Source organism: Poecilia mexicana, unplaced genomic scaffold (genome assembly GCF_051168715.1).
Source record: "Poecilia mexicana isolate PSO_F unplaced genomic scaffold, ASM5116871v1 scaffold_3, whole genome shotgun sequence".
Lineage (NCBI taxonomy): Eukaryota > Metazoa > Chordata > Actinopteri > Cyprinodontiformes > Poeciliidae > Poecilia > Poecilia mexicana.
The window spans coordinates 27,350,375-27,377,205 of NW_028263372.1; the positions used below are offsets into that span (position 1 = coordinate 27,350,375).

General features: G+C 38.7%; 1 protein-coding gene across 2 annotated transcripts in view; it reads left to right on the forward strand.

Annotated features, from left to right (window-relative positions):
* The window catches only part of tln2a (talin 2a), an 85,106-nt gene that overhangs the window by 5,764 nt on the left and 52,511 nt on the right, over positions 1–26,831 (forward strand). The window contains exon 2 of one of the 2 annotated variants that reach the window (XM_014992036.2): positions 17,583–17,631. The exons of the other annotated variant lie outside the window; for it this stretch is intronic. The gene's annotated coding sequence lies outside the window, so the exon portion shown is untranslated. The remainder of the gene's footprint in view (positions 1–17,582; positions 17,632–26,831) is intronic. 2 annotated transcript variants of the gene reach the window in all.

Below are 26,831 nucleotides of genomic sequence, written 5' to 3' on the forward strand. Positions count from 1 at the left end.
TCTTAACACCTAAAGGCACATGAACATTTATGCTCCATTCTGCTTTTACAGATCAGGTGAAACATGCTTTTGACATTTTATTGAAGGATTAGCTTTCTGTTTAGGTTGACTGTAATACAGAAAGGTTTCATGATTTCCAACCTACTTTTGTTTTTCACCACTTTATTGAATGTGCTGTGCTCTCTGTATATGTGATAGTTTACATCATTAGTGTTGGCGCCTGCTTCCCCTCATGCTGGCTATATATGCATAACCACCCTTTGCTGTTCTCATGCATTTCTGCCAAAATGCAGATATGTAAGGATTGCTGGCTGTTGCATTAACCTAGCCTGACATTCCAGATGGTTTGCTTCAGAGCCATCTGGGAAGCCCTGTATAGAAACTGTTTACAAAAAACCCCAGCATAATCCAAAAGAAAATCACAAGAAATTAGATCAACCATTTGTCTTTTAAAGCATTAAGGATACTGCCAGGCAGATGTTTTAGGCACAACTCCATGGAAATGACACTTAAGGTTTAGATTCCCAATTGTTCCAAATTTCTTTCTTTTTTTTATTTAATAAATTCAGAGCTTCTTGGTAAAAATGCTGACTATACAATCTGACATATCCCATGTTGATCCAGCAAGATAAAGATGCTGTTTGATGCTCTTGAGGTAACCCATGCAACAAAATGTAAAACAAACAGAAAATATGTTGGAATGGGAAGCTGCTGAACTGCTGTGCGAGATTCTGAAGGGTGGTGGAGGAATGTGTGGCCTAGTTCAAGTTGGCAATGTTGCAGAATTTTACTTTTTTTTGGGATCAGCCTTGGCCTGTGTAACCTTTGAATATAAAAGTCATGAGATTTTAAGTATGATTTCTAAAAAAAAAAAAAAAAAAAAAATCTAATTTTGAGCAATAGCAGATTTTTTAAAATCAAACTGCATTTTAGAAATATTAATTTGATTTCATTTATTTATTTGCTTGAGATGGACATTGTACATTGATGAACCTTTTGAACAACACTAATGCAAATGCACCCAATTACAACTGAGACTGCATTTCAGACTCTAAAAGATTTTCATAAAACTAAGTTAAGGCATAACAAGTTATGAAGCTCAGCTATAGAGGCCATAACTTTGACTTTTTTTTGTTTTTCCTAGCTTTTCTTCCCACCTCCCACAAACTTCTCATTTACCCACCTCCCACACGGTATGTAGAAGTATAAACTGGTAACAATTGCCTGCATGACAGCACACAAATTTTCTTTACTTTTGGCCTTTGCTAATTAGTTGATTTTAAATATTAGACTAGCTCCAGGACAGAGCATGTTGACATTCAGTTGTTCAGTCTATATTTAAACATAAAGTACCTTTTTTTCCAAAGCTGACCAGCCTGTATATGAGCAAATTGTACTCTGCAGCATTCTCCATATGAGGCTCATTGTGTCCTGCGATGCAACTCATGGATTCACCAGTTTGCACTAAGAATGCGTTTGGAGCACTTTTCAGTGTTTTGGAACCAAAGAGGTTGCCATAGAGATGAACCATTGCAAAGATTTTGGGCGTGAGCCAGTAGGATGTACAGTATTATGACTCCCAGTAAGAGAAAAAAAAATACTCATGGTGCTTGCACAAAAACATAAACCATAATAAAGATAGGTAGATATCTCTATCAACTTAGGAAAGTTGATGGTCTTACATAGCACTGATGTGGACATGCTTTAAGTGACCAACAATATTTCCATACAGACACATTTATCTAACAAAGGATGCAAAAGCGTAGGAACCTTTTCTTTGAGTCTGTTGGCTGGCAATGTGCAGGAACAAATTGTGGCGAGGCAGTTCTGTTATGTTTTTCTTCAAATAGCCAGGTGAAGCCTTTTGTCTTCTCTTGATTTTTTTTTTCCTGCGATCTTAAGATAAATTTAAACTATAGGAAAAATATGTCAGAAAACGATTGTGATTTTTAAACCGTGACTTCATCCAGTCTTGATGCACATTGATTCTGATAACCCGACTCTCGTCTGATTGCATTTGCAGTTTGCTATTGTAGGCTTTCCAAACCATCGCTGTCAAAACAAATCCAGGTGCACAGTGAAATATTTAACACTTAACTTGTGGCATTTTTCAGCATCAGCTAACCTTTAGCTGACAGAGTATATGCTCAGAAATGGGTTTGTGGCGTCTTCAGCTATTACTGGCCTGCGTCTCCGACAGAAATCCCTGCTGCCATGGTTGCTACCACCTCCAGGCTCATGCCTCTTAGTCACCAGGGCAGAAATGTAACCTAATCAGGTGTCTGTGGCTCCCAGTACATGAACACACTTCTTTGCAAACAGCGTCCAGATGGCTCTGTGTCCATAGCCATGTGTCCCCAGTTACTTTACAGCAGCCTGTGGTTTTTAGATTTCTCCTGGTGTTGCTTTATAAAATGGGACAGTCTTCTTCGTTCTGGTTGGAGCCATTCGATCTGGAAACGGAACGCCCAGTAGCCACCCGAAGGTTACAGGAGAACACCTATTACATTGCAGGGTGGAATCCATAAACTGAGTCAGAAAGTCTGTAGTCAGGAACTGAACCAAGCAGTTATGCTTCCATTAAGTTTAATTTGAGATGGACCTTGTAGATTAATTCGAAAAGCACTTTGTAGGAGCGGCAGTAAAATTAAAAAAACGACTTTATGGTGCTTACAGATCGCAGGGTAAAATGAGGAGAAGATGGTGTTGGCTAGAACGGCTTTGAAGCAAAAATAAAAATCCAGACATCATATGAAAGAAAATCCCACTCTTCTATTTTAAAGATGAGCTCATTGACGGCCCCCTCCCCGCGGCTCCGGGGGTCCCTCAGCAGCTGGCTGTAACCGAATCTGTGGCCGAAAGAAATGGCGTTCGCATTACTCAACAGGCTTGTTGACAAATTTCAAACTTTATGTCACTCATCAAGGTATTTCTGTGTCTGTGACACTGGTTTGTGAAAATCATCCAATGTTGGAATTCCCCAGGAAGCGACTTTGGAGCAGCTCACAGCTTTGTTTAGAAGCTGAAGGACTGGTCGTGGTGGGCGTATACTGGAAATGTAACCCGCCCCCTTTCGGCCCTCCTGCAGACTGAAAAAGCTATTCTTGGGCTTTCCATAAGGATAAATTCCTCCTTCAAATGTTTTGCAGCTGACTTGAATGAGGAGTTGCCCTCCTTGGGATAAGGCCACTGTGCTGGCTGAGGGGGTCGAGTTTAGCAGAACAGCCTGGACCAAACACTCTAGAGAAGAGTGATGAGCCTGGGTGAAAGTAAACAGTCAAAATGTTGTCGAGTAGTTGTGTGCATGTGCAAGATTTCAGATGTTCATTTTTGTTACTTTGCTGATGAAGTAAAAAAAAAAAAAAGGGAGCATTTGGTGTAGATATATTAATGAATAGCAAAACAGTGAGTCTTCAGATCAATCATGTGTGCTGTGTTTTTCTTTAAATATTTGTTCTGCCCATTTTTAAATCAGCCACTTTTCCGAATCAGTTTGTTGTTCTGAGCCATAATTATAATTGCTAACAGTTTGTATGCTTTTAGTCTAATATGCATTAAGTAGGAAAATACTTAGCTTTTGTTCTCTCTTTTTCTGGGAGGCTGAGAATACGGGCTCAGCAATCTCAAGTGCTCAATCTCAATATATTTGAAAAACCACACATTCTGCATGTGATAGGTTTTTTTCATCACACTAATATCACACTGCTTTGTGCTTGGTTTCTGCCAAGCGGTGCATTGTTCACAGACAATACGTCACATAAATATTTGATTGATCTATTGACCAGCAAAAAAAAACATTTCACCTGTAGTGTGTTTTTTTTTTTATTTCATTTTCTGTGGTGTTTATGATTAGTATCCAACTCATTTTGGGTGTGGATGATTCATTTTACATCTGGAGTTATGCTTTATTAGATATTTTTTAAAAATGTGCATCTGAGGCTTTAAAATAAGACCTCACAACTTTCTTCAACTCAACTTATTCCACAGATGTGGATCGTCGGTAATGACTGGCTTGGCTTTAAAATATTTCCTTTGTGTATCTGGTTTCCAGTGTTTATGTTAATGTCAGACTGACCTGGCTGATTGTGCTTTTCTCTGTCTGTGTACAAATTCCTGCTGAGTTTTCTATTTTTAACATGGCTTCAGAGTGCAAAGTGCATACAAATAAAGTGCCACTGGCCATTTGTAACCAAACTCTGAAGGTTGAAGCTTTGTTTTAAACATCTCTGGTGATTTTTGTCCCAAAGGATGAATTTTGCCCACAGTGAGCAAACTTTTATTTATTTATTTATTTTTTCCTTGCAGTTTTGGTACGGCTGTGCCTCACTTTGCAGCCCTCTCAAGCCAATCTAACCTGACACTGCAGAACTCTGTGCATGGATGGTCCCAGAAATAGCCCTTTAAGTGGCTGTTAATATATGAGTATTACACAATCATGCTGTCAGTACTCTGTGCCCTTGGCCTGAAACCTTTCTGTCTGCAGGAGTCCAGCATGCGATCCCTGTTTCCTTGCAGCCCTCTGGTGCTGCTCTGTAAGGTTGTTGAGTTTGAATAAAGCTATATAAGGGAATCCTCTCTTTGTTTATTAGTTAAGGGAGAGTACATGGAAGGGCTGCCAGGCCCTCGAAGTAGAAAAATTAGGACAGAGAGAGAGAGAGAGAGAAGAGGACCAAACACTACTCAAACAGTGTACTCTGCAATGTGGAGCTGTAAACATTACTCCTTTTTTTTTAAAGGCAGTGAAATGATTGTGGCAGCTGGTCTGTATTACTTCTGGGAAGCCCAGTGTTAATAAAGTGACTGAAAATAGCCATTCCTTGGGCATGCATGCAGTTGGACACAAGGATGCTGTCGTTATATTAGCTGCATGTCAGTCTTTCATAAATTAAAACTTATTCATCTGAGCAGGGAATTGCTGGTGTTATTGCTAGAGTTTCCAGGTTGGGTTGGGCCAAACCACAGCAGATGTAAGACTCAGACTTCTGGTTTTAATGGATGCGTTTAAATGGTTGTATATGAACAATCAATGGCTTTGTCTTTTCTCCGGTAGAAAGTTGTGCTGTGTTCTGTGGTGGGCCCCTGTCACCATCTTTGCATTTATCTTTTCTAGTGTTATAAGGTCCAACCTTCTTATTTTTGCTTTTCTTTTGATCTGTTATTCAAGAAATAGCAATCATAAGTATCCAGTGTTTGAGAACGGCAGCATATCCAAAAGTCTGTGTTTTCTGCGATGGCAGAGTAAAATAATGACATTGACAACCATGGTTCTGAGTTTAAAGTTGGTATGCGTTTCATATCGACTTGTCTGTGGGGAGCTTGTTCTCCAGCTGGCAAAGAGACAAATGCAGCATTGTCAGATCCCTCTGTCTAGATGGACTCAGGCATTTTGTCTTTCGGAGTGCGGAGAGAATGCCAGCCTTGTCCTCAGTCTGCTGACTTATCTTCCCTTCGTAGAGCACAGCTCCAGGAAAATTATTAGGGAGAAGGGAGCATTCTTACATCCTTTTTAACAATGATTGAATAATTTTGAAGGGTGACCTTCCTGTAGCTGTGATGTTCCTGGTAGGGATCTGATGATGATGTCTGTCTGGGTTTTTATTTGGCATCACACCCTGCGAGGATTGTTGATTCAAATCCTTGTTCGCATTGCCGGATGAGAAATGCAGCATTTGATCTCTTTCCTCTTATACCAAGTGCAGCTTGGTCCCTGAATAGAGTTCCAGCTGTGCTGCCAAACATTTTGTATTTAATTTTTTTTTTGTTTTAGTTTTCGCACAGCTGTGAGAGCAGGTGAATGCTCCTTAGCAACCTGGCGTTGCAGTGTGTTTCGGGCTGCCAAGCATTCCACAGCTTTCTCTCTCTCTCTCTCTGCTGGGATTTATAGCAGCAGCCTGTGTTAACCTGAGGAAGACACTCACTCACTCAACTTCAGTTTTTTTTTTTTTACAGCAGAGGTTTGGGCTACAAAGTTCATCCTTTGATAAATGAACGAAACATCTTAAAAATGATTTTGAACGTTAAGGTCAACATTGCCATGTATCCATTCTAGTATTTAAATCTAATTTACTTAACAGACATTTTATGAGAGACCAACACAAAATGGAGCTGAAGTGGAACTAACATAAAACAGTTTTGCAAGTAGAAATGTGAAAAGTGTGGAGAGGATTTGCATTCAGATCTCTGAGTCAGTTCATTGCAGAACTAATTTCCACTTCAGTTGCAGTTTTTACACTTTTTTTCTATTTGATTTAGGTCTCCAACTGGGTCATTCTGTGTGGGGACAGTAGTGGTATAATTCTTCAGCCACACATCCAGTGTTCTGCATCGGCTGTAATGCTGAATTTCCCAAAAACGCCCCATTCTACATGTTTACTGTCTCCCATGTCGATTGTGGAAAACATTTTAAATGGGTTCTTATGGTTTTAAGTTTCAAAATGGCTTCTTTCTCGCCACTCTTCAACAAAGACTGTGCATCGTCGAAAGTTTCTCCAGAACTACCATTGTTGGGTTTGGTGTTTCTCATCTTTCCCTTTGCAACATTGCATAAATTCTAAAACTTCTCAGGAAAAGCAAAGCATGAAATGCTCCAGGACTTTCTTGTAGATTGTTGCACCAACTTTGGAGTTGATAAAACCCAGTGGACCAACCTGAGGTGATAAAATGACTCTTGAAGACATTAGACTGGAAACGTCACACTCCAAGAGCCTGGACTATGTGCCACTCATCTTTCCCTTCATACTCACTGAGCTTGTATTCAAAATAAAAAACGATATTTACTTTATTCTGGAAAGTGGACAATTAACCACTGAGGAACATCCAGCTCTTTAATGTTCAGATGCAGCAGTATTGACATACAGTTTCGGGTCACTGTGTCACCCTTTGGCTATCAAGTGGCCAAAAATCTACTTATCTGATAGTCAGCATATCACCCAAAAGACCAGGTCACTGTTGGAGAAGTACAGCAGAGCATTTAGAAGATGAAAGCAGAGACTCTGATAGTTCAGTCTCTTTGTGGCTGACTGCTTGCAACCAGGTGATGTGTGACCATGTTGTCAAATGAAGTCGCGAAGAATGAATGTGACCAATAAATGACTTTCATCAAATGTGTGAGCACAAACTTCCTAAAGGTTGTAAAATACTTCAGAGTAAGGAAATGAGCTATATTATAGCAGTCTTTTCATGCAGCATGGATTAAATTCAGAGTTCTGCTTGACTTCCTTCCCCTCTGTCTCTCTTTGGTGCGTTTGTGGTATTCCTGCTGAAAGATAAGCTGTCCTGAAATCGGCCCCAGCCTGCTCACCGAGCAGGAAACAGTAGCAGTCCTCCTTCCCAGCGCCCCTCCAGTCTCTCTCCACTCACTAAGCCGAAGCTCGTTCGCTTTCCCCTTTCTCTTGCCGCTCTTATCTCCCCTTCACTCAATTTCTCTTGTCCCTATCTCTGTTTCAACACCCCGCCCACTTCTCCCTTCAAAACCTCCCCAGCGGCCGACGGCGAGCGTGTCACCACCTGGCCGGCGATCCATTCACAGGGATGAAGTGGCACCGGTAGAGTTCACTGGGCTGTAAATCAGCCGACACGTCCACGAAAATTGATAACAAAAAGCGCCACGTACCGTAGATGAATGTATCTGTCATGCTGCTGGTGTGATATTTTGAACCTCTATAATCTAGTTTGCCCGAGTTTAAAAATAACACTTCCAGTGCATGAATTGTGATAATGGAAAATGGGTTTCCATTCCAACATGGAAGAGCACATTTTGATAAAGAATGAGTCGAAATTTGATAAAAAACTTGCTGGGAGGTAATAATTTCAGTCGCATAAATAAAACGATTTAATAGGACTTTAAGCATCTTTTTTTTTAAGCTACAGTGCCTTGCATAAAGGAGTTGCTTAAGGGTATCAAAATAAATGAGGCCCTATACAAATTCATGACAGTTTTCTTTATATGCTCGTCTCTTTCTGCGTTTTCTGCATTGAAGCTTGCAGTTGTAAGACAAAGTCCAAATAACACAATTTGAGCTCAATAGGAAAATGTTTAGCAGCTGCTAAAACGGTGATTCTGACACAAACACCACCAACAGGAAAGTTGGCAACTAGCTACATTAGCTTCGAACTGGACTTTGACTCTAAAATATCACTTGACTCTAAAAATATTTGCACCAGCTTGTTATCCTGTACTCCCCCCTTCTCCCTAAACAATGCAGTCTATTTAATGCGCATGAGGTGAGCTGGGAGTGGCTCCTGTCTGCTCCTGACAATGGACCTGACATGTAAGGGGGCTAGGCTTTTACTGCAGACCGCTGTGGAAAAAACTGGCTTGAAGTAACTGAATTGTTCCTTCCACAATAGGCAGCCAGTGGCCTGTATGGTCGCTTACCTCCTGTGTCATGCTTTTGTTCTCCTTTCGTGTCCCAGAGCCTCTGAACAGAACCGTTCTTTTTTTAAATTTTTTATTTTTAATTGGTTTCCGTGCCTGTTGGTCGTCTTGCACACCTAAGATTCTGATCACATCCACCTGCCCTGGAATTACTGTGGCCCCCTTTTATTTTTTTTCCCCTCTTTTGGAAAGTGTCACGCTTCGAACGGCCTTCATCTGTCATAAAATCTTTACAGCAAAAGCAGCTAATGAGAAGGATGATTAAAATATACGTTGGCCCATATTTCTCCTGACTCCCGTGCGTTTTCGAGCGCCAACACAGCTGGAGGTTCAGGGGCACGCCGCTTAAATGCCTGCTCACAGCTGTCCACTCATCGAGTGGATTATGAGATGCTCATATCCGTACGGCTGAGATGCAAAAGGGAGATTAGACCAGCAGCTCAAGAAGAGGGTTGGTCCATCCTAATCTGCAGAGCTGCCAGCGCTGAGACACGGCTTTTAAAATTGGGCTTTGATGATTTATTGCGCCGTGGAAAAGATGTATTCTCTCCTGTGGCCGCCTGCACTGTTTTCTGCTTTTGTGGGTCGTTTGTCAGGATGGGTTTCAGGGTGAGGACGTGCACTAAACAGAGTGCGAGGTAACTCGTTATGCTGCTCGATATGAAGCAGTATCCCTCTTTATGCTATTTTTGTTCTTGTTTGGCCTTATCAGTACCACCGGCACTTTCAAGAGCGCAGCTAGTCAGACACTTTTCGCTTCACTTAACATTATTACCACATTCTGCTTTAATTAATGGACAGGAGCTCAATTCCAGCACTAATAGTGGGAAAAACAATTATCCTCTGTCTATTTAAGTGCCATATCTGGACTGGGCTGGTGTATTATTTGACTTACAACTAAGGATGGTGTTGTATAAAATGACCATACATAACTAGAGATGGATAAACTTATGCCTAAGATCTAACATATGATTTTACATACTATTATTTAAAAAAAGCAGTAATTATTCAAACTTCAGTTAACATAATGTAACATAATATATTGATTACAGAGTGTTTGGATAACACTCACGTATAGGCGAGTGTTAACCAAACACTCGCCTATAAGTGTGATCTTAATGTAAAGACTTTAACAAACAAACAAAAAAAAAAACGTTGAAAGTATACTTTCAACGTTTTGCTCTTTACAGGGAATCAAAAGCATAATAAGCTGATTTTAACTGGTTAGTCTATTTTCTCAGGCAGTTGTTCTCTTTGTGGCTTCTTTATAGCTACACACAATGTATAGCTTGAAATCTTAAGACCTGATGATCCTAATTTAGCTTTTTTCCCTGAGGGGAAAGTGCAGGCTTCTTTAAGCCATCTGATTTTAGTTCAGCTACAAGTGGGGGTGGGGCAGTGCTTTGTTACCTTTTGGTCTGCAGAGCCAAATCTCAGGAATTTTTCTCACAGGATAAATTGCCAGCACTTATCTTGATCAGGAGTTTCAGCCAAAACACTAAAAGAGAGGCAATAGTTATGATCTTAAACTCCAGAAAAATACTTTCTCAAAATGATCTCTAATAAAAAAAAGAAAAATATATATATCTTTGTGAATTGTAATGACTTACTGAGAGCCTTCAGTAATGGCAGGTGATTTTTAGTCATGTGAACCTTTTTGGGTAGCATGCTCTGCTCAGTAATTTTATTTTCAAGGACCTAAGATCCTCCTCATGTGATCTGCTCTTTTCCACATCAACAGCGTCAGAGAAAATCTGTTTAATAAATAATTAAAAGGTACCACGTGTTCTAATTCAGGGCGAGTTCAGTGGACGACAAAATTAGTCCAAATCGTCTTTTAAAAGATGAATTTCCTAACGTTATAACCTGTTGCTCATGTGATTTATGTATTGTTCTATTTCAAGCCTTCCGTGCTCATGTTGTTCTGTCTTTTTATTTTATCTTTGTTAGACTGGATTTGTATTTTTTTTATTGTTGTTGATAGTTATGTTCTAGTTGAATCTGGGAAAAAAAGTCAGACTTTTGTCAGAAAAATGTAAAAACGGCATTGTGGGTAAATTAATTTGAGCATTCAGTCTTTTGAAATGGTTTGTTTATTTTTAGTGTATATTAAAGAGCTAAGATAAACCACATATTTTATGACCAACACAACATAATGCATAGTAGCAAAGTAGAATGATAAAGTCAGGTGGTTTTCAAAAATGTTTTTTAATATAAATGAATAAGGTGTGATGTGCATTTGTTTTTCGCCTCGCGGTACTCGGTTCTCCCATGCACCGTAACATTTCCACCGAACTGAAACATAAAGTATCTAGCAAGCTGCGTGCCGGTTACAAATGTAAACACCTTGTTTCTTCTCTGCTGCCGCCCCTTCTGCTCACTCCATGAATGGAGCTGAACAGGGGCGAGGTTGTGTTGGAGGGCTGGATTTGTCTAATTGAATTAAAAGCTTGTCCTTCTGTAAAGGACCCCGACCCATCCCCACCCCCAAACCCTCTGGAAGGATGGAACTAATCACTGAGAGTCTGCCGTCCCAGGAGAGAGTAGACCGGCTGCCTTGTATAGAGTAGAAGAGAGAGCTCTGTTGTGTGTCTGCTTGTGAGGAATACCACTATACCAATTATGGTGTTTGTAATTGTGACTGTGTGGCGTTTGATATCCAACGGTTGTTCATAGCTAAACCTCATTAAGCCGTGTGCCTGGATCCTTACTGACCTTCTGACCGGCTTGACCTCCCGTCCTTAAATGGAGAGGCCATGTAGCAACTTAAAACACGAGAGTGTGTGCGATGCAAAGCAACAGCTGTTCTCCAGATGTCCTCAAATTTCCAAAAAAGGAGTGTAACATGATATCCTCAACCTACCCTCAGATGCTATGCACTTAAAGTGTTAATGTGATGCATCTTTTTTTGTGATTCGGCTTTCACTTTAAGATATCTGTTATAGGAAGGAATAAGAGCAGTGGCAAAAGTATTTAATTATTCATGTTGGACAGAGCACAGATGATGTCATGGCACTTTCAGAGAACAGTCACAATAAAAATAGGGTTTTTACTAATGTTTTAAAAGAAGAAATGCTTATGACATTGACATTATTTTAGCATCTCATATTGGCAAGTAACAGCACAACAGAAATGTGCAGTACTATGCACATTGTGGAGAATGTAGATCTTTATCTTGGCCTTTGTGGAAACTGCAAAGCTGACAGCATGTTCAAGTCCAAAATGTTTTCCTGACCAACAGAATTTGAAAGTTAAAAAGCACCCTCTGCTGCTCTGTTTACCCTTCCTGCTATCTGCTAAATGTCTTGCTCTCGCTTGCTCTTTTGCAGCTTGATTGAACTGCAGACACATATCGATGTTTCATAGGTTTCCTTTTTAAATGCCTTTTTACACCTCGCTCTTCATGTCTTTACTTTAAATAATAGATTAACAGTTAAGAAATTGCTTAGTGAAGTGAGGTGTTGTCAGTAGAATTTGGTAAAGCTTATTGTGTTGATCAGTAAAAGATGAGATGTTAACATTTTTTGAAAAGCTATGATCAAATAAAACTTTAAAGTGAAATGTTGGTGAAGAATCTTTAATGGCTTCACAGTAGGTCACTGTGAAAACCTTGTTTTGTATAAAACAAGTTTATTTTCTATTATGTTCCTGCAAGATGAATCTTCTGCCTCTTGATTTTTTTTGTTTTTTGCAGATATGTTCACTTTGATCACGCATACACAGTGCTGGGTTCTGACTTTTGACACAAACGTTCACATGATCTGCTTCACACAGACAGTTCAGAGTAGGAGGGTTTCAGCAACTTATTTATTTATTCTTTATAAAATACATTCGACAAGAAATGCATGCCTACTCATCAAAAGTGTTTGTTTTATTTCCTTCTTTCAGAATTTCCCTTGCAGACAGGTGTCTCCCCATGAGGATGTAGGGGTGTTTGGTCCTCTATCACACCACCTCTGTTTCATTCATTAAGCCCAAATCCCATGGACCCATTTAGCTAATTGAACATCAGGGTCTGCTCTGTTACTTCTCTTGATGGTGTTGGGAGACACAATCAAATGAGGCTTCAATCAGTCTGGAGTGTGTAGACTGATTGAAGCCTGCACACTACAGACTGAGCTGTGCTTTTCTCATGATTTAGATCGTACTTTTCACTTACAGATAACTGGACAGAAACGACGTGCTTCTAAGGTTTCCTTCCTTTCCCAGATGTTTCCCAGATGCCTCAAAAATGCGAATTTTACCTTTTAATGTGTGGCGTTTTTTGGTTGTTTTTCTTTTTGTTTGTTTTGTTAGTTTTACTAATAGACATGGTGATGTCTGGGACTGCTTTGCAATGTCTTGGTATCAGTTTTTATGAGTCGCTCTGAAAATGAAAGTCTGGACTTGAATACAAAAAATACTTAAAAAAAACAGTCATTTTTACTGGAAAACCCACCAATTTGGCTGAATTAAAACAATTTGGCACCAAAGAGTGAGCAAAACTTTTTATTGCCAGTTTTCACTATCGCCTGATGGCAGTTTCTGCAGCCAAGGGCAGCACAACCAGTTGTGTTTAGGGTGAAGCTACATTTTCATACAGGGCCATATTGGTTTGGATTCTTTTTTTTTCTTTGAAACTGCATTTCAGGTTATTTTGGTCTATAGGTTTGTTGCATCTAAACAAATTCTGCAGTAATGTACGTTGTAGAAGTCATGAGATGCAGGATACTCCTAATTCTCTCATGCAAACTCATCAAGCTGGTTATTTATTGACAGAATGCAGATTTCTTTGTACAAATCCTGAAAGCTAAAGAAAAATATGCATGGACAAAGATGATTTTTCAGATTTGTGAGCAGCTGCCACTGATCAAAATTAGCACTCAGCCTTCTTTAATTGCAAAAGAGCTGCCTAGTTGCAACCGTGTTTGGGCAGTAAATCAGCTGAATATAATGAGGCTCCACTGTAGTTTTTGCTTGATATGTGAAATGTCTCGTCAGAGTACCTGTAATTCAGCAATGGATTTTATTGTCAAACACCTCAGACACTCATTTGCAGATTCCCTGTAATTGATACATGCTGCCCCTTTGGCCTGTGTGTAATCCAGCTGTGTTGGCTCCGTTTGATCTTGAGGCATCACGGTGGGCAGTTTTATGAAAGGCTCCTGTTTGGAGCTGATGCAAGATGTTTCCCAGGCACCTTTTTTTTTTTGTGACTTGTTCCCACTTTGCCCCCGTCTGCACAGTGTGATTAATGAAACTGCAGGACGGAAGAAACAATGAATTCCCGAGTGACAGGCAAAGCTGACCAGCTGTGATCTGCTTCACCGCAGGCAATGCTAGATTTTAAAAGGGGCTTTCAAGCTTAATCACTTTCCTTTAATTTCTTTTTTTTTTTTTTTTAATTTGGCAGATTTTATCAACAGCAAAATGTATTTTATAAAACGGGTTTTTGTTTCTGAGGATATGGTAGATCATGGAGGTTCGTGCTTTGCAGAGTTGGAGAAAGGAATTGCAAGAATGCAAATGTTTTCCATTTCTGTGAGGTAATGTTTCTGTCGCAGGGCGGTTTTGGTTTCAACTGTGTTATCACATTCATTTCCTTTTATACAATAATTTATATTTACAAGGATATGTATGTATGTATGTATATGTATATATATATATATATATATATATATATATATATATATATATATATATATATATATATATATATATATATATATATATATAATTTTTTTTTAATACTAAAATTGTTGTTTGATCTATAAGTTCCTCTTATGTCCTGGAGAGAGTTTAATAATTAGCTCTGTATAAACCATACATTATCACAGAATATGAACAGTGGTGGGTCCACTTAAGTAAACCTCCACGTTCAACAGTGATATAATTTAATCACATTTTCTTTATGTGCTGGAGGATCAGATCACACGCCTACCAGTGACTGGTTAATTCTTTCAAATGTCTTTTTCCATTAATTTAAATCCAGACTCTAACTCTATGTTCCACAGCTACAGTACTGCTGTCAGATGAATGCTGTGGTGTGAAGCACTTGAACAGAGGTTGTGTTTATATTGGCTTACTTACTCATTGACTTTTATTTAATAGATAAACCCTTTAAACTAATGTGTAAACCCTATTTGTTTATTAAATACATATTTTAACAGGTGACTATATATTTTTCTTAGATTTTCATTTCTCATGAGTGAACAAAATCACAAATTAAATTAAATTAGGACAGAATCAAGATACGTTATAGAAGCAGTGCTGGGATTCAGATCTTATTTAAAAAAAACAACAAACATTTAAGCTCCTTCTGCCTTCTGGTCTAATCAAAGCTGGAGTTTTGCTGTTTTGGTTTGACAATCTTAAAACATGGACCGATTGAGTTCATAGGTTTGTCTTGAATAGCATCATGGTGCAAAATCAGATGAACAAAGAGGTTGGCCAAGCACTGCAGACCGTTCTTTCTGCCTGCAGCAGCTTCTCAGACACATCTCTGCATGCTGTCATTCAACTGTGGCCCCCATTTGTTCAAGCCTTTTTCAAGAGATTCCTCAAATTTACTGGCAATTTTATGTCTAAAGAGAAACGCATGCTGCGATTCAGAAACGTTACATTGATATTTGCTAAAAACCTAATCAAGGCATGATCTACAAATTGGAGAAATTAGAGAAAAAGCACTAATTGCATTATTTCAAATGTGGCTCTAGTATTTTTATTCAAATATATTTAAGATGAATTTGATTGAATCATGTTTGCAAATAAATTATTTTCATTAAATAGGCTTCTCTTGATTTTATGTAAGGTGGAACGTGTGATGGAAGTACCCCCATTTTCCATTTAAGCAGCCTACATTTAACAGCTGAAACCCATCCAAAAATGTCTGACTACTGAGAAGTGTATTAAGCTGATATGATGCAGTGGATTCTGTTTATTTACTTTTTTATTACCTCCTCAGCAGAATTTGATAGGTTCATCACTTCTAAGTAAAAGTACAAAAAAATTAAATCTGTTTTTAGGCTCTTGCCATTGTCAGCAAATCAATGATGCTCAACAGACAGGTCTTTGTTGTTGCCAGTTTCCAGAGCCAAGCTTGAACTGAATTGTTGCACCAATTTAACAATGGTGAGTAAAAGTGCTGCTCCTTCGTCTTAGCCATTTATTTCTGTTTTCTTTTCATATCTTTGCTCCTGGTTGCATTGCTTTAGCATTTCAAATAACGGACTCTGCAAAATTAGCTATGATCTGGACCCTTTTCACCATGCCAGTAAAATTAAATCAGTTAACTGAATTAAGTGGTGCATAAACTTGAACAGTTCTCCTTGTTCCTTATTCAAGTTCTCCTTGGAAGATCTGAAAGTCTGGAGAGTCTCCATCTATGATGGAAGCAAAGCATCCAAACCAATCCACATTTGGAGCACATTTTACATTGTCAGCATCGTTCCTCTTTCCTGTCAGTGCAGAGGCTGCAGCTTTTGTCATTTCCTCTGGCGATGGGAATGATGCTTTACTGTAGGGACAGGTACGATAAACCACACTGCTCATTGGGGAACATTATGGATGTTGCAACATTGGTTATTCCTGTCCAATTGCAAACTGTGGCTAACTGCAGCAAATATGAAACTCAGTTATTATAGAAAGTGGACTGATTGAAACAAAACATCAGTTTCAATTTTCAATGACTAGAGGGGAGGTTTCTTTGCCCTCGCTACCAGAGCAGATTGCCCCGTCACATTGTGTCCAATCAGCTAGCCAACAACCAGTCTAGCCCTGACTAATGTGATCAATTTAAGATATTTGATTGAACAATTGGTGGTATAACTGTTTGCTCTACCTGTTCTTTATAACACAGACAAGTCAGAACTGATTTTTCAGTCTTATTAGCCTACTTGTGTGACTAATCTGAGACCCTAAGCAACTCTGCTTCAATGATATCTTGGTGCTTGCTCTCTGTTGGCTACTACTGATTCACTGAATGTTTACATATCATCTGGAACAGTATAATTGTGTTAGTCTGGCTAAAACCCTGCAGGAAAAGTTCAGTTCAAACACGCCTAATTGCTTTGAGCCTGAAACAATCTCGGATGTGGGCTTTGAAATGGTTTTAGAAAGTTACAGCAGGGCTGCGATACTCTCTTGTAAACACATGTAGAAAATGTGCAAAGGAGGTAAAGTTGTGCAATTCCTCATTTAACATGGCTAGATCTGTTTTTTTGTTTTGTTTTTTTTTACCCAAAGCTTGAAATTTGTGGGCAGAGTTTTGAAACAACAGTGGACAAAACTGATTCCACTCTGTGTGTTCCCTGGTTAACGTAGATCCTAACTTTGGCTTGAGTTTTCTAAAAACAGAAATATTTAAAGCTTAAAGCGATTAAAGCTGGCTTCATTGAGCCCTTTTGTTATCTGCTAAAGCTCCTCCAGCCTGTGTGAACCACAGACATGTCTTGTCTTGATGAAAAGCAATTTTCTTTTAAGTAACTTCTTAATTCCATGTGCTTCCCTTTGTCTTCACTTGAAAATGACTAACCTTGCATCTTCACTCAGAAGAGTGTGACCTGGTAGTGTTTTGGTGCATTTATTCATCAGACACAGATGCTGTTTTTGAGTTTGAGTTGATCAAACTATGAATTGGCTAGTTCTGGTGACCGGTTGATTTCTCTGTGAAACCTTGATTTTAACCAGTGATGCTGTTGGTCAAGAAGAATAAGCCCAATCATAGCAATTTCGTATACTATAAGCCAGTGCTTCTTGGCTAGTTCTCCCTTAAAAATTAGATTTTAGCTCAAGGGACTTCCTGGTAAAATAAGGTGGTTTATTTTCTTCTTTTCTTTAATATATTTTAAGCGAAATACAAGCCAAATTGAAGGGAATCGCAGAGGTATAGATTGCTCTTTTTCTAATGAACATTTGTGGGTTCAGTGTCCTGTAGTTATTTTATACTACAATTTTCAGTTACGTCTTAACATTATTCATGTTTACATTAATCCTTGTTTTATGTGGCTTGTAACGATGATTTCCATCCATCAGTTTAAGCCAAGGCCACTTCTTTGAGTTATTATGTAGAAAAAATAAGGGATATATATTTTACTAGTTATTTTGCTTTAACTACATCTTCGGATCCATGTTGTCTTTGTTTAGATGAGGCAGTGATTAACATCTTCTATTGAAAAAAGGGGTAAATGTGCTTTTTGTCTCAAATGTCTCACCGTTTGTTTTTCAGCTGTGAAGATCAGCAGAAACCCTCAGACTGCATTTTCCTCAGCAAAAAGGTAGGAAGCAGTTAATAATGACACATGCTGGATGAGAATGTTACTGGAGCTGGATAAACTTGGAAATGTCACTCCAGATGGTCTACAGGCTTATGGAGGCAGAGTTTCTACAGACATGTGATTGCTGAACAGAAGTGTGAAATTTCACATATGCATACCTAAAATAAAGCACTTCCCTGAAAAGTTGGGTCATTAAGTTTGCAATAATCATCATGGCTGGCACAACTTCTATTTACTAATATGTACTGCTAGCAGTAATTGCTGTTATCGGTGCTGTCCTAACTTGCAGGATGAGTGTTGGCCGAGGAAATCATATGACTAGTGTGCCGTGTGGTACGTCTTTCTTTTGGAAAGTCTAATCTGAATATGGACAAGTTTCCAGCAGCTATATGGATATTTGCTGTTAAAGGTTTTGGGCTTTTACATTCTGCAAGCTGTCTGTGTTTCGCATTTCGGTACATATGACCAAAGTTTTCACAGGCTGGATGGTGCGTAAAGTTAGCACATGCTGCCCCTAACCCATCTTTTGCTGCACACTGCGATTCAGCTGGCTGAAAAAAAGACTACTACACTTGCTTCATGCTTTCAATAATGGCAAAATTTGTCCATTTGAGAGTATTTCTAAACCGGGAAAACAAAAGCAATCATGGGGCGAAAATAAAAGGAGCACCACCCAACACTTTTAATGTAATTTCCCACAGAAAGAGAGTTAACAGTTTGTGCCATTAAACATATGCATGCACTTAAAATTGAGGACTGAAACAAAATGGTCTTTAGATGCATTTCTCAAGAGGAGACATTTAAAGATCACTACATCAGTGCAGATGTGATCTTGTCTGCAGGATACTATAATAACTGTTAAAAACAAATGAAGACCAATGGCTTTTCTATTAATTATGAGTATGCCACTGTTTAGATATCTGTCTGACAACAATGTTGCTTTTCAAGCTGACTTGATGAGCTGATTTTCAGAGGGCAATTAGTTGGAAGCATCTGGTGCCCAGCTTCTCTGTTTCCACGCTCCGCTCCACAAACGACTTTACAGTCGCTCTGTGTTTTAGTTTTGCAGCAATTAATGAGCTCGGATGTTGATTTGCCTCATGCTGCGCTTCAGCAAACAGCTGCATCTCAACATAACTGTGCGTGCTTGAAGTCCTAAGTCAATGTGATACCCACTTTCTGCTGGTCAGAAAGTGGTCTTTGCAGAAAAGGTAGGATGTAAATGATCTAATTCATCTCTTTGTGGACCTGCTAAAAAGGGTTAACTTTCTGCTCTGCCGCAACGCGTGCTCGTGTTGCTGTGTTAGTTCAGTCACAGCTTTCACCAGATGTTCCCCGTCCATCCACTTGATGGTCGGGTCCAGTTTCTCACATTATTCCCGATGAACCTTTCAGAGTTACTGTCCCTGTATTAGTCAAAGACACTGTATTAGCAGTGGTACATTTTTGTGTCCTTAGTGAGAGTGATGTATTATGACATCATTCAGGGTATAAGAGTTTGCACACTCCGTTTTTGAAGGTTTCCAGCTTGATGGTTGAGGTGTATTCCTCTGTGGGCGACAACTCAAACTCAGAAGAGGTCTGTTTGGGGTCACATATTTCAGCTACGCTGAAAGCTATTTTCAACTTGTAACGGAGCTTTAAGATTTCCAGAAACATGACTAAGGATGTGCTCGTGTTGAAATACTTCATGGTTGTGGGTTTTTTTTTCATGGAGTTGATGACAGACTTCGCTCACTGTAGTGACTGTGCAGGCAAGCTCACGTCCGACTATGACCAGATGTTTTGGAAGTATTGAGTCATTGAGCGGCATCATTTAGCGGCACGACCAGATGTGTAGATCTGAGCAGCGCTGAGCTCAGTAATGACTGAGGTGACATCACGGTTTGCAGAAACCTGCCTGTTTGGGGAATGTCACCATTTTTTTTTTAAAGAAAGTGTCCACTGCGTGTACAGGATGACATCCAGTATGGTACAAATGTGTCATTATTCCTGAACGAGACTGTGACGTCATGTTTAGTATAAGTGGACCCACAGGACGATGAGGTGCCTCATCAGAGGCAGTTCTCTGTGGTTCTTATTCAGTCTGGAAAAATGACTGGCCCCTGGCCAAATGCTGCAGCTCTTTCATGATTTCACAGCAGTTTTTTTTTTCCTCGACAAGGCATTTACTGGTAAAGCTTTGTCATGACTCCTGATGGGGGATCACTGAAGCATTCGCCACCTGTTTTTGTTCAAGGCAGAATAGCTGTATTTTCTGGAAGGTTGGGAACCAAGCTGGGGTGCAGCTTGATTGGTCCTCTTGTTCTGCTATGGCTCTAAGGTGTATATATGCACCTTGATTTTACTGAAATAAAAAAAAAAATAGTATGAAATATACCGTAAGTTAAAAGAAAATACTCTGGTTCTGTTATTGGCCCCCAGTCTTTTGCTGTTTCTGCGTTACAGTATTTTTGTGTGCTTCATTGGCTTTATATACAATCAAGTAGAGGTTATGAATACCCTAAAGCTGTGTGTTTTGAGTCTTTTTAATCAATTTTTATTTTTTTTTTTAAATGGGTCAAAATGACTAAGTAGTGAACAGGGTAGGTAATTGATCTTTATCATATATTTTTGCATGAGTTTGTGTATCAAAATCAAAATAGATGGCATGCATGTAACGGTGAAAATCAGTGTTTTGAAACATTTAAGCAAGCAGTAGGGGTGTATGCCTTTAAATCATGTTATTCATTATAGTCTAATTTAAAAAAATCGAAACACCATGATGTAGTTTTACCAAGATGTTTTTGTTCAAACTTATTATTCAGAGAAACTCTTATAGTTTGATATTTTTATTGTGCTTTGTCAGAATACTTTACATCTTCAGGTGTAGATCTCTCCAGCCTTTCATTATTTTAAAAAAAATGTATTTACATATTAACCTTTATTCAAACTAGTTCATAGATCTACTCTCCAAACCAAATTACCTCTGTGAAATCACAACCCAGTCCCTATAACTTGACATTGTTTTGTTGCTTGGAGAAATGTTTCTTTTAACATAAACACTGTTCAGATTAAAGTATTGTAATGATTTCATTTGTGAATGACACACAAAAAAAACTGCCTTTCATATTTAACTGCTGCAGTGTTTGTCTTATGTGAGACAGTTTTGAAAAAAATAAAATAAAATAAACAAAGGCAATTGTTGGAAGAAATTTTGCTTTTTATTTTGAAATCAGAAGTGCTTTATTGCAAGCATGGCAACATGACCATTCTTACAATCTGTAGAACTAAAAAGAGACAAAATGTTGGATGATCAGTTTTTAGGAAGAAATTTCACTTGCCTCAAAGATTTAACACATTAAAAGAGACAAATGCAATTAAGTTAACCATACCTTTAAGACATAGCTTATCAATCCATCCACCTGTTGTCTTCAGCTGATATGAGTTTGAGTCTCAAGGACAACATATCCATGTGGGAACCCTGGTGGTCCCTCGTCCTACCAACATCATCCAGGTCATCCCGGTCATTCCAAGGCGTTCCCAGGAGAGATGGGATATGAAGCGCCTTCATCGAGTGCTGGGTCATGTCAGGGTCTCCTCTCAGTGAAATGTGCTCAGAAAATCTCCAAAGGGAGATGTTTTCTAATATGATGAGGCATAACTATCAAACTATGTAGGACATTAACGAAAGAAATCTCTTTCACCCAAGTCAGGATTGCATTTTCAGTGGGAAGATTGTTATAACTTTCTGGCTTTTGAGGTGTTGCCCTGCTACAAAAATGCATAAAAATGCATAAAGTGAAAAGCTCTGTTCGACTAAATGGGATCATAAGCTGAAATGGGGGGGGGATAAATGAACATTACAAAATATTTTCTTGGTCCATTAACTGTCTTTCTCTCTTCCTCTATGCCAGTGTTTGATGAGAATTCTTCAATTTATCCAAACCTAATTCATTTTGAGATGGAATGAAGCTTTGTGGAATAACAGGTTATTCAGAATACAAGTGAACAGAGATCTCTTCTTCTCTGCTGGGTCTTTCCAACAAATGATCGCTGACACACTCTGAGAGATATGCTTGTGTTAGATCTCAATGTCTGGGTGGTCTGTGTCATGTCTAATGTTTCTTACATCTCTATGATGGATGGGTGTTACATGGCCCTGCAATAAAGAGTTCACTGAAGCTTCAGGTAAAACTACAGCTGAATACATGAAAGCTATTTAGATGACACACTTATCCCTTTATACATCTGCGAGTATGTATCTGGATGTCTATAAAATGTTTGAATAATCTGAGGGACACCTGAGTGAAACCATTTTTTTCTTATGCTGCAAATTGCAGTAATAAGACCATATTTTGTCTCATGTATGTTAGTATTTCTAAATTTTATGTGGGTTTAATTTCGCATTTTCTTCAACAGCATTTGACATTGCTTTTTTTTGCACTTTATGAACTGGCTGTATATTGGGCAGAAGGTTCAGTGGTACATAAACAGTCTGAATGCTAATTTGCTAAAATAAGGAGAAAATGTATCCAGCTTTTCTGCACTTCAAACATTTGGAATGCCGAGGTGAGGAAATGATCCATCTTTACGTGTTTGTGCAGAACTGATGTAAACTTTCTAGCTGTAGTGTCTCTATGGGATGTATGTTGTATCTGTAAGCTGCAACAGTTCCCCAAACATCAGTGGTGATCAACCTTATTTGGAAATCAAATCTTACTACATTATCAAATGCATATAAAGGTGATTTTGAAGCATTATTTCCAGGGTTTCTATGTAGTCTTGAAAAGTATGGAAATTGTTGATTTCTATGCTTGAATAATATGAAAAATTGAAAGACTTTATCTTAGTCCATTGCTTGTATTTGTTGTTGTTTGCCACAACACAATTCAAGTTTTTGTCCAACTGCTCTTACTTGAGCTATTGACAAAAACATATCAAAAAAGCAATTTCACAACTTTTTAGGGAATCCAGATTTCTATGCTTCCTTTAGAAACAAATTGAGATTCCTTTGGAAATTTGCTAAATAAGGCGATTACTTTTTGCAAAATATGAGTCTAAGGACAATCCAGTCCTGAATTAACAGATCAAAGTTTTTCCATATAAGGAAACAATAAAATTACCCTTCACTTATCTGCCATATCAGAGACCATGCTGATTCAGAATAATAAAACCAGCAAAGGCAAAAGATTTACACAAATGAAAAGAGAAATTTGAAGAAACTCTGTACTTACTTGGAGCCACATATTTTCACATACTATTGAAACACAGGACAGCTATACGGTAGTGTAATGGACAAACTTTCAGCATCAATTCAGAATCAAACTCTGTGTGAATTCACTTACATTTGCTGGTTTCTACATTCATTCATGGAACAGCATAACCACAGAAATCATTTGGTTGGTTTGTGCAGTTTATTTTTGTACTGGACTATTATTTCATTCAAGTATTTTAAGAAAGGTTCCTCGACTTACACCCTCTTTTCTGATTGGTTGTGTGTAGAAGTTTGGCTGCTTATTCCAGGAAGTGATATTTGTGTGGATGACTAAGCTCTTGGAGCTGGTTGAAGGTTTGCACTTGGAAAGTGTTTGTCCCCAAGCAGTGTGTGTGTGTGTGTGTGAGTGTGCGTGTGTGTGTGCGCACGTCCTGTGGTGATGTAGCTGCACAGATAACATCATGTTTTGACAGTCTTTTTGCCAGAGGCAGCACTTAATAACCAGTGTAGAGCAGGGAGATTGAACTGAGGTGATGATGTTAATTTTATGTGTTGGGAAAATTCCCTAATAAAAATTCAACTTTGTTGCAGTTCTGTTTTCTAGGCTGCTACCATATCACCTTATGAGTTGTTTCTGATATTTTACTTGTCATTGATTCCTTTAATTGTCTAGTTGAGTCATCAGCATCTGTGGATGTGCAAAACTGTCAGATATATCAGAATGATTAGTAAGACATGGGCCGTCACTCTGTCTCAAGTGCAGGGATTGATCTATAAACTGGGTTTGTGGGCTGAATGCAGCTAAGATCATTCCACAGATGACTCCTGCAAATCTTGTGTAATTTGACATTTTAATCCATAAATAAATGCAGCGGCAGACACCTTTTGATCGCTATTGTTTTCCCGTTTGGCTGTCCTTGTGAAAAACATCAGATATTAGTCAGGTTACAACCAGAGTGTGTTACCATGGCGATCCGTGGCTGAAGACATCATTTAGTCGCTAAAAAGAAGGTACAGACTGATTCTATGTTTTGCAGAAAACTACAGCCTTCAAGGGGGCAATAATGTGGGACTAAGTGGCTGCTGTGTTGCAAGGTTAACAAGAATTGTGGGCTTTTACATAGTTGTTATATTTAATGGAGTCAAGACATTTAATCATCCACTTTTGATTAATCTTCGCCAGCAGTTCTGGCTCTAGTTTTCTTCATATTGAAACTTAAAAAAAGAAAGAAAAGAAAAGCAGGGGTTAATATATCCCCATGTTAATGTATGATGGTATATTATCTGGAACTGTCAACAGTCTTTTCAGTGGACTAGTGGGACTGTTTGGGCTCCGTGCATGAAACCAGACACTTGCATTGAAGTTGCTGTTGACAGAGGTGCATCACCTGCCTGCTGCTGTCTTTCCCATTCAAACAAGTATAAATGCATAGCATACAAATTGTGCATATGCAAAAGATGCACATGTAGACCAAAGACTTTCCTGCTACTCAGCCTGTTACCTGACTCCTCTGGCCATGCTAATAATTATGCAAAATGTCTTTCTTTCTTTGTCCCATGTCAGGTCTTTGCCTGCAAAGCTATAAATTCATCCCACCTGACTGTGACGTGTAATGATCATTTAAACGTAGTGGTGCAGTGAAAACCCAGGGTGAGGAGGGAACCTTATTTAGTGGTCAAGTTATTGAACAGGAATACGATAGTGATTAGATTAAAAATTGTCCCTACTTCAGCCTGTGTCCAGATTGAGGCTCCTAAGCAGGAGTTCGGTGTCGCACCTTCCTCTGTTCCTCATCCTCCCTGTATTCCCCACAGTCTCCTCCTCCACCGCCGCCATACTAAGTGTGCCGAATAGTGGTGACCTCACTCTGAACCGTGCCGGATTGGTCTTGTGTGACTAAGACTGTGTGCTTTAGATTCATTTCACATTTTCCCAGCGAGCAGCCAGAGTATTGAATGCCTTGTTTGCACTGCATGAGTACGATGAAAGCTAAATCAACAGATGCAATCATAGTTATCAACAGCCCAGGTTATTAAGAGAGATGTTTTGCTTGTTCTGGCTCTACATGTTAACGGTTGTGATTCATCATGGAATATTACCTTTGACCCTTTAGCATTATGACTACGTGTGAGGCTGTAGGACGACTTGAGAAAACACACATTAAATATATATTTGGCCTTATGAAAAGCCAGTAGGCGTTTGGAGCAACAGAGGAGACCAACAACTTGTCAGCTGCACAATTGGTGCTTTTATTGAGCTATACTCTCAATGCAGTATTGATGACAAGAATTTGTCCAGAAAAAATATTGAACTTCTAAATCCCTTACAGCAGAGCGACGTATATCTTCGTCCAATGTGTTCAATATGTTCATTGAAGCTGTATAATTAGAGACACGCCTGATATATTTTTCCTGGCTGATATTGATTTCCAGATAATATTTCTATTGATTTTTGTTATAACAAAAAATAAAAAAATAAAAAGTCCTGCAGGTTCCTTGAAGAAGGTAGCATTTCTGATTCCAACGGAAACGGAAGAACTTCAAAACCACCTCCGTGTCTGCATACGCCTCTAAACTTCTTTGAAGTGCATCAACACACATGCTTGTGACTGGCGTATTTAAAGAACAAAGAACATTGGGAGTTGTTCATTTGAATATATTAATGAGTATGAAAGATAAAATCTTTTTTCTCTTTTAATATTGGAATTACTGGCCAGGGTTAATGAAGTTTGAGTTTGTATATCTCAGGCTGTTCTATTAAACATCAGACTAAATGAGTCAGGGTTCCCTTTCAGAAAACGATGTATCATTAATTACAGTACATGGTGCTAAAAGCTTAAGAAAAGTAATTTGGGGGGGGAAAAAGTTGTATAAATACATATCAATGACTGTTTAAAAGTAAACTTCTGTAAGATATGAACTGATGTTGCTTCAGAATAATCTTTAGCGTTTTAAATCATCACAGATTCTCATAGAAATCTGTTAAACACAGATGTGATAAAGGCTTTGAACCTTAACAACCTGGTCAATTTTACAAGCTCATTATTCGGCAGCAATGCACATAAAATAAATGCCATAAAACACACCAGGCTCCAGGAATTATCTATCCATTATAATGAACTTCACATAATTTTTTCCCTTTGCTCCTGAGATTTTATAGGCAGTGATTTCTTATTTGACATTTTCTTTGTTGAGTCTTTAATCATGAATCCCAGCCTCTGAAAATGTATTTTGAAAATGCCATCACAGCACTAGTTTCTTTTTAACACCAGCAGAAATCTAACAGAAGGAATACCATTGCCATATGACATGACTAAATTGTGGTTACGTGATATCACGTATTACCAAGTAAGACTAAGTACTCCTGATTTTAAGAACAAATTGGTAAACTTTTGACTTCAAAGGTTTCTGGTTGGCATCAGTAATCGGAAGGATTAATAACTGTGTCTGGTCATTTTTGTTTCGAGGCTACCACCATGCTCTGTGGTTTATCTTTTTTGAATTGTGTGGCGTTTTATTATTGGATTAAAGGCCATGTTACTGTAATAGGGCCTGGGCATTCCCACTGGGCTCCGCACTGCTTCATTGATCTGCTGAACAAAAGCTGCATGTTCCAATGCTCAGTCTCATTTTCCTTTTATCTCCTGTACCCTTTGTCTGCCTCTTTGGCTCAGCGTTTTCCTTAAATGAAACTGAATTGCTTATGTCTACACCATGACTAAATGTACCCTGCTTTCTTCTGACTCGGTTTTTTTTTCATCTGTGAACTGCCCTCCAAAATTGGTGTCGTGTGTACAGGTTCAGCAAATATTGTTTGCACTAAATAATCTCCAAAGATAAAAACAACTCAGTCCAACAGGTTGCAAACGTACATGTCTGTAATGTTAAAGTGTTTGGATAGAAGAAACAGAATGTTACTTTTAACAAGTAACAAACTAACTTGTCCTGGAGGACAAGGTTTCCGGTATACAGTATGTTACTATGGTGATGAACCCGGGGACAA